General features: G+C 33.8%; 1 pseudogene; it reads right to left on the reverse strand.

Moving 5' to 3' along the window:
* Nucleotides 1-7,104: 7,104 nt before the first annotated feature.
* Nucleotides 7,105-7,478, reverse strand: LOC100430812 (microtubule-associated protein 1 light chain 3 beta pseudogene; annotated as a pseudogene).
* Nucleotides 7,479-8,008: the final 530 nt, after the last annotated feature.

An 8,008-nucleotide genomic window follows, 5' to 3' on the forward strand; every position in this document is an offset into this window, starting at 1 on the left:
CAATTTGTGTAAGTTCTGGGTACCAACCAGCTTCTCATTACCCTCACGACTGTGCCCACAAAAAGGGAATTTTTATGTTGTATGGGAAAAAGGTTTTGTATAAAAAAACTACAAACAAATGTCTATTTAGATGTGTTATGACATTTTTGACTTTCTATAATTTTAATTTGTCCTTTGATAATATTAAGCACAAATCCTGTATGTACTGCTGCACAGTAGAGCACATATAATACTCTACTATATTATGTAATTATGCAATTTAATAAGAAGGTAGAACTCATGTTGAATTTTTAAGGCATAACATAGATGTTTAACTTACAAAATCACGTTTTAAAAGACGTAAGTTTAAACTTGGAATGTTGACCAATATTCATCCTTTCACTCTCAAAAATTCTGAACAGCGACAATGGAACTAGTCTTCGACCTCAAGTAGTTATTTTCCTCACAGGCATTTCATTGAACTGGAATACATAGCAAATTTAACGAAAAATAACTTCCAAGTTTTTATGTACTTTTTATTTAATGTTATTCACATAATTCCTATCCCTTCCCTCTATTTACAGATACTGCAAAAGTGAGGAGATTATGGACATTTTGCTCTGAACTTAGCATCCAGGTTTATAATTCTTCCCTCGTTCCTTATTCATTGCATAGCTTTTACACACCGGGGCCTATCATGGGGAGGGGGGAGGGGGGAGGGATTGCATTGGGAGTTATACCTGATGTAAATGACGAGTTGATGGGTGCAGCACAGCAACATGGCACAAGTATACATATGTAACAAACCTGCACGTTATGCACATGTACCCTACAACTTAAAGTATAATAATAATAAATAAATTTAAAAAAAAAAGAATCAGCAGAGCCTTAATTAATTGCAGTTTCACAGGGTATTTAAATGTTTGAAGCCATTACTGTTGAATGGTGCCTTAGTAATTAATCTAGATCCAAATCACAGACAAATTGAATTTGTCATAAATTTGTTCTGAAGCTGAAGTGCCAATTCCTTTCATATAAGAACAAGAACACAAAGAACACCCAGTGTTCTTCCGTGAATCCAGTGAATACACTGGATTTCAGAAAAACACATGTTAAAAACATTACCTTGAATTCAAACCATCATGAAAGTCAGGATAAGTGTTCATCCATGATAATGTGAAATGGAAATGAATCACCAATCTTTGGAAAAAGTCTTTGGAGTACAAACCCAATTTTTGTTTTTACCTTGTCCTCTTCTATCAAAAAAAGAACAAAACAAAGCAAAAGAAATCTAAAATGAAATATTCAAACTCAGAAGAAGAGCATAGAATGGTAGTTTCCAGAGGCTGGGTGGAAATGGGGAGTTTTTTTTCAATAAAGTTTCAGTTATGCAAGTGAATAAGTTCTAGAGATCTGCTGTACAGTATAGTGCCTATAATTAGAGTACTGTTCTATACTGTGCACTTTAATAATTATTTAAGAAGGTAGAACTCATGTTGAGTTCTCTTACCAAACACACATGCATGTACAAAACAAAACAAGGGGCAGGAGGAAATTTTTGGAGGTAATACATATGCTTATTGCCTTGATTGTGGTGGTGGTTTCACAATATATGTGTAAGTCCTAACTCATCAAATTTTATACATTATATATGTGCAGGTTTTAACATATAAATTATACCTCAGTAAAGCTGTTTTTAAAAACTGTTAATTTAACAAAGAAAAAAATGGTGAGCCAAATAAAACATGATGATATCCAAGGTAAATGTAGTGGACCTTGGATGGAATCCCGGTAAAGAAAAAACCATTAGGTAAAACCTAAGAAAATCTAAATAATGTATGAACTGTAGTTACTAATAATGTATCAATATAGGTTCACTAATTGTAAAAAATGTATCATAATAATGTACAACGTTAATGGTAGGAGAAACTGGGGGCAAGATATATGTACTAAGTTAGAAATATGTCTGTAAATATAAAATTGTTCTAAAAATATGATTAATTTCAAAAATTATAAAATTAACACATGAAACATCATTGGTACAATAATGTTCTAGAAATGAGTAAGGTATGAGAACATTTAAAGTAGACATACATTAATTAAGGTTCATGGAGTCCTTAATTTTTCAAGGATTGATGGTTATTGTCAAGATTGTCTTTAGGACCGCTTAGAAGAATGAGCTAGTACATAAGAGGAAGAAAGTACCGCAATTCACAGACGTGTAAATATGAAAGAAACCTAGTCAAAAACTTGTAGGTATTTGCAGTACTCTAACATAAAATCACTTTTTTCCAGTTTTTGAAAAAATGGGTTAGTCTTTAAGTTTCTCTATTTTTCAGTTTAATGAATTGATTTCGAGAAATTTTGACAGTGTCTATTACATTTTCTTCTCTTTAAATATTTTTTCATAAAGGCAGGGTCATTTTTATGTGCCAGAGTAACTAATTTTTTTGAAAGTTGGTTGTTATAAGAGTCAAATTATATCATTTAAATACTGAATAATAAAATAAGGGCTAAATTTAAAGTTAGGTCCAACAAGGAATTTGGTTTGGCGAGTAAACATCTTCTTTTGGCAGAGGTGTTTTTTGTTTTTTTTGTTTTTTTTAATTAGCGGTTTTCTGTTAAAAGTTGCTTTCATGTATTTTTGAAAAAAATAAACTTTTTAGTTTAGAATAGTTTTAGATTTACAAAAAAAAAAAATTGCAAGCATAATACAGAGAGTTTCTATGTACCATCACACCTATTAACAGTTTCCCCTATTATTAACATACTAGTGTGGTGTATTTGTCACAATTAATTGCTTTTCTCATTAGTTTGATGTCACTTGTTCTTGGGAGAAACACCATAGTCACCTGGCTGAGGAAGTATTTGTCAGTTTCTCTGCTATCAAATTACTCTTCTCCCCCTTCCCATACTGTGCTGTTTAGATGGAAGTCATTATGTACACCAACACTTAAAAAATAGGAAGTTATGCTACACCTGCTTGAGAACATAGTATCTACATAAATTATTATAACTCTTCAGATTCACAGATTTGTCTATTCTCCCCTAGTTATTTGCTTATTCAGTGTTTTATGTCAATGGATTCATGGATAATTATTTTATGCTTTGGTTTATAATCTTGTAATACTTTGTTTACTTTGCTATCTAAATTGTTTCAGCTTGGGCCATTGGGAGCTCTTTCAGTTGACTCCTATGCCCCTCTGACATATCCCCTCTGCATCCTTGTGGGTTTTTTCTTAAAAAATAACTTCCTTACCTCTGCAACTATAAGATGCTCCAAGCTGTGTCTGCAATTTTAGCCAGATTTTTTTTTTTAAAGAATAGGATCAGCTTCGTTATCTTCAACAGTGAATTAAACTTTAAATGAAATTAATTTTTAAACTAATTTATGTACAACTTAGTACACAAATTTGTGTACTAATCTAATTTGTGTACAAAATTTGTGTACTCTCTAATTTGTGTACAACTACAGTTATTCTTGTATTTATGTTATGCACTAACATTTCTGAAATTCTGAAAATTAGTTATTTAGCATCAATGTTATTTAGTTGATTTATTGTTGCCTATGCTGATATTTAAAAGTGTAAATTGCACAAGAACACATGAACACAAAAATGTACATTCAGCCAATTATTAAAATTATGAAGACATAAACTATAAGTATTGGCAGTGTTTTGGGAAAAGAAAGGAAAACAATGTTCTAAGCGAAGGGGCCAAGAAATTGGTTCTGAGGATACGTGGCACCTCGATTGGAAACTTTCAGGTTCTACTTCTCCGGAGCTGTCTCTTCAAGTCTGAAGCCACTTGCCTAGAGCCACTTTTATTATAACTATTACTTACTTTAGGTAGGAGAATCTTAAGTTAGAACGCAGCTTCTCATTTTTATAAAATCTGCTGTTACCAATCTAGCTGTGAAGTCTGCCTTTGTGTCTGGCCAAATCTTGGTCACTGCCTCATAGAGCTCTGGTTCCTAGAACTTCGCCCTTGGTCTCTGTCTTAACTGTATGCCAAGAGGTCCAATTCCTTCAACACTGGCCATGCCTACTTAATAATGTTAGTATCACAATCTCTTAGCTTTGACTCAATACCTAGCTTCTTAACTGGGGTTTGACTATCTGCCAAGAGACTTCTCTACAGCCAAATGTCACGTAACTAAATTTTGTTGCATCTTTCATACAGTCCAGTTCTCTCTTTCAAGAGTCTTCAAACTGGCTCTCTGCCAACCGTCATTTACTCTGGAAAACTTGGGTTGTCCCGGTATAGGCCACTTGCTCACACCTCCCACCCACAGCTAATCAGATCACACTAAAGGTGTTGGTTTATTAAACTTAAAGCAAACATTTTAACATTAATAGGTGATTCTAGAATTCCGACAAGTTTTCAGAAGACAAATATGGTGGATGTAGGGCAGAATCCACTTCAGAATCTCCTTTTTCAATTTCAGTTGTCCCCCTACTTGTACCTCCTAAAACCTGACATTTCTATTATACACAAACACACCAGCACTCTCAACACAAAGGATTTGGTAAAATAGAACCCTCTTGTTCCAAAGGTTACCCTTGATTTACCTATGTGAATCCATTTAGTTTATCTCACTGGCTATATTTCAGAGATGTGGATAATGCCAAAATAGAGCAAGAGAAAGTGATGCAGTCCTTGCTGGGAAAAGTTAGAAAAAATAAACACCAGCATTCTATTAAATGATAGGTAGATGTAAGGCTTGTCACTGCAGCTAAAAATGAAGCCAACACAATGGAAACAGAGACGCAAATGAATGTGGGTAAAACTGGATGCTGAAGATACCTTTTGAGCCCCACTGTCCAATTGCACTTGAAGCTACTCCTATTCCTTGAACATATGAATATATGAGTTAATACAATTCTTTTTTGTCGGCTTCTGGTATTATCAGAAAAGGCAGGTAGCATAGTGTAAATGTTATAGATATTAGAATGAGACAAACCTGCATCCAATTTTGCTTTATCTAATTATATGAATTCAGTGAAGTTACTTAGCCTTTCTGCAGATGTAAAATATACAATTTGCTCTTAATTCTACTTCAATGCAATATATGGTATTCTTGTAAAAATATTGTTCAAGATAGTTTGATTATTAAAGTGATAGTCTTTTAAAGACAGTTTAAAAATAGGTAATTGAGTAATTGATCTCGACTACAGGCTTAAAGTTGAAACCAAACTAAAAGTTTAATTAGTAATTTAAGTTTGATCTATTAGACATATAAGAGAAGTTTAAATATTTAGGAAGTTTGTTGTTATTGTTGTTGTTGCTAGAGAACTGAAATACATTAAAAAGAAATCTAAAATAATAACTTTAGAACTTTATTGTTTAAAATTTGATGATGTGTAATTAAATCTGGAAACAAGACTAACCATTCCTTAAAGTCCCCTTAGAAATCATTATTCAAATCCAATAAATTTATGTATAGAGTAAAAAATTTGTAGAATGAGTTAAAGGTACAATTTTTTTTTTAATTTTAATGATTTTAATATTTAGTCTTAAACTTGAAAAATAATTCTTCTAAATTGTCTTTTAATTGTGATTTTATATCAAAATCACCCTCAAGTGTATCAAAAACCTTGTGTCAATGTCACTCAATTCACTTACCTGTAAATAACTCTTTAAAAACAGAACTGTATAATGACAAAGTATGTCTGATGGATCATCTTTCCTTTTGTCTATTTTGTTTATAGGTGATATGTTTGCATGGTAAAAATGAAAAAAAAACCTGCCTTATGAAGTACAATAAGAAATACATCCTTCATTTAATTACTTTTCTCAAAACACAACTTCTTTCCACAGCAATAGTGTTATCAGTCACTTGTGCATCCTCTAGCCTCAAAGATTTTCTGTGCATGTGTATCTTTTGCTCATATAAATAGCACTGTATTATACCTTGTTCCACACCTCACCTTTCTTACTCAACAATATATCTTTCGAGATCCTTCCATATTGTTATGTATTAATAACCTCATCTTTAAAATGGCTGATAGTGTTTTAGTATGTGAATTTGTCATTATTTAGTAGACCAATTCCCTGTTGACAGCTATTTAGGCTTACTTGGTTTTTCCTATGCTGTTACAAATAATATTTCAATGAATATCTGTGTATGTACATAGCCATTGTACAAATAATTGTATATCTATTTTACATAGATATTGTCAGATTTTATCCATAGAAATTATTCCAATTTAGAACCCTACCAAATCCCACAAGATACAGATAAGATTGTATTTCCAAAAAGTTTTAACTGAATTCTCCACTATACGTGCTGGTTACCAAAGGGCCCTGTGTTGTATTTAGTTCATTTAAAAATAACAAATTTAATATTAAAAATAGTAATAATTGATAAGGGGTTCCTACATGTGAAGCATCCTATCATATTACATTTCTGTAAAGTTTACATTACTGTCATATTAATCCTTTACAATAATAATAGTCTCACTTTCTTTTTAATAGATAAAAAATTAGAGCAATACAGAGTTCCTAGGGACACATAGCTTGAAACTGGTAAAGACTGTATTCACTTCCTAAGAAGCTATATTGCATTGCTAATAAACTCATTTATTAGTCAGAAATTCTAAGTTATGTAGTAATAATAACTTCCAAATCTCAGTAACATTTAAAAGTTGATTTTCATGTGTGCAGTGCACAGCAGGTCCAGGAGATCCTCTAGGGAAGTTTTCCCTCTGTAATGCTCAGTGCCTCATCTCCACATCAGCATGTGCTTCCCTGATCACCAAGGCAGGGGAAGACAGTACATCTCTTTTTCTTTTTCCTTTCCTTTTCTTTTCTTTTCTTCTTTCTTTCTCTCTCTTTCTTTCTCTTTCTCTTTCTTTCTTTCATGCAAAGTTTTATTTTTAAACTTTTAAAATTTGAAAACAGCTAACCTACATTAAATAATACAGTTTCCGAAGCTGAACGTGCTCACTTAGAGCTTAGTTTTTCTGCCTGAAGTACAGACGCAATTTCCTAACACTCCTAGGTGGGAACGCTACTGTTTGAAGATCTCTGATTAGATGAACTGATCGATTTCAGTTGGTAACATCCCTTTTCCTTCCTTAGGAAGAGTTGAAAAAATTCTACAATAGATGCATTTTCTTAGTTTTACACCGATAATTTCTTCCCAAATGTCTCCTGGGAGGCATAGACCATGTACAGGAATCCACCTTCATCCTTCTCACTCTCATAGGCCTCTGAGATTGGTGTGGAGGCGCTCACAATGCTGTGTCCCCCTTCATCAACAGGAAGAAGGCTTGAGTAGCACTGAGCTATAAGCGCTTTCTAATTATCTTGATGAGCTCACTCACGTTGACGTGGTCAGGTACAAGGAACCTCGTTTTATTCAGGACAGGAAGCTGCTTCTCACCCTTGTATCATTCTATTATCACCGGGATTTTGGTTGGATGCTGCACTCGAATAAGTCGGACATCTACCCTTCGTTGGAAGGTGCTGCGCTGCTCGAAGGTCTCCGATCGCATGGTGCTGGGGTCTGGACGCGAGGGTCCCGGCGGCTCCCAGGGCGGGGGTGGGGGCGGATGCGACTCTCCATCTCATTTTCTTCAAACGCTGTGGAGACATCATAGGGAACAAGGAAGTATAAACCTACTGATAATGATGATGGCAATAATGACAATAACCTTTTATATAGCATATCTGTGTACAAGTCACTGATTTTTGGGCTTTGCACATACAGTCACGCCCGGTCTGATGATAGGGGTACTTTGTAAGAAATGCGTCAGTAGGCAATTCTGTCTTTGGCAAACATCATACAGTATTTACACAAAACAAACCTACATAGTATAGACTACCACACACTTAGGCTATTGGGTATAGCCCATTGCTCCTTGGCTGCAAGCCTATACAGCATGTTAGTGTACTGAATACTGTAGACAATTGTAACACAATGGTAAGTATTTATGTATTTAAACGTATCTAAATATAGAAAAGGTGGAGTGAAAATAGAGTATAACAGATAAAAATTGGCACAGCTATATAGGGCACTTATCAT

The sequence above is a fragment of the Macaca mulatta genome, chromosome 11, assembly GCF_049350105.2.
Source record: "Macaca mulatta isolate MMU2019108-1 chromosome 11, T2T-MMU8v2.0, whole genome shotgun sequence".
Taxonomy (NCBI): Eukaryota; Metazoa; Chordata; class Mammalia; order Primates; family Cercopithecidae; genus Macaca; species Macaca mulatta.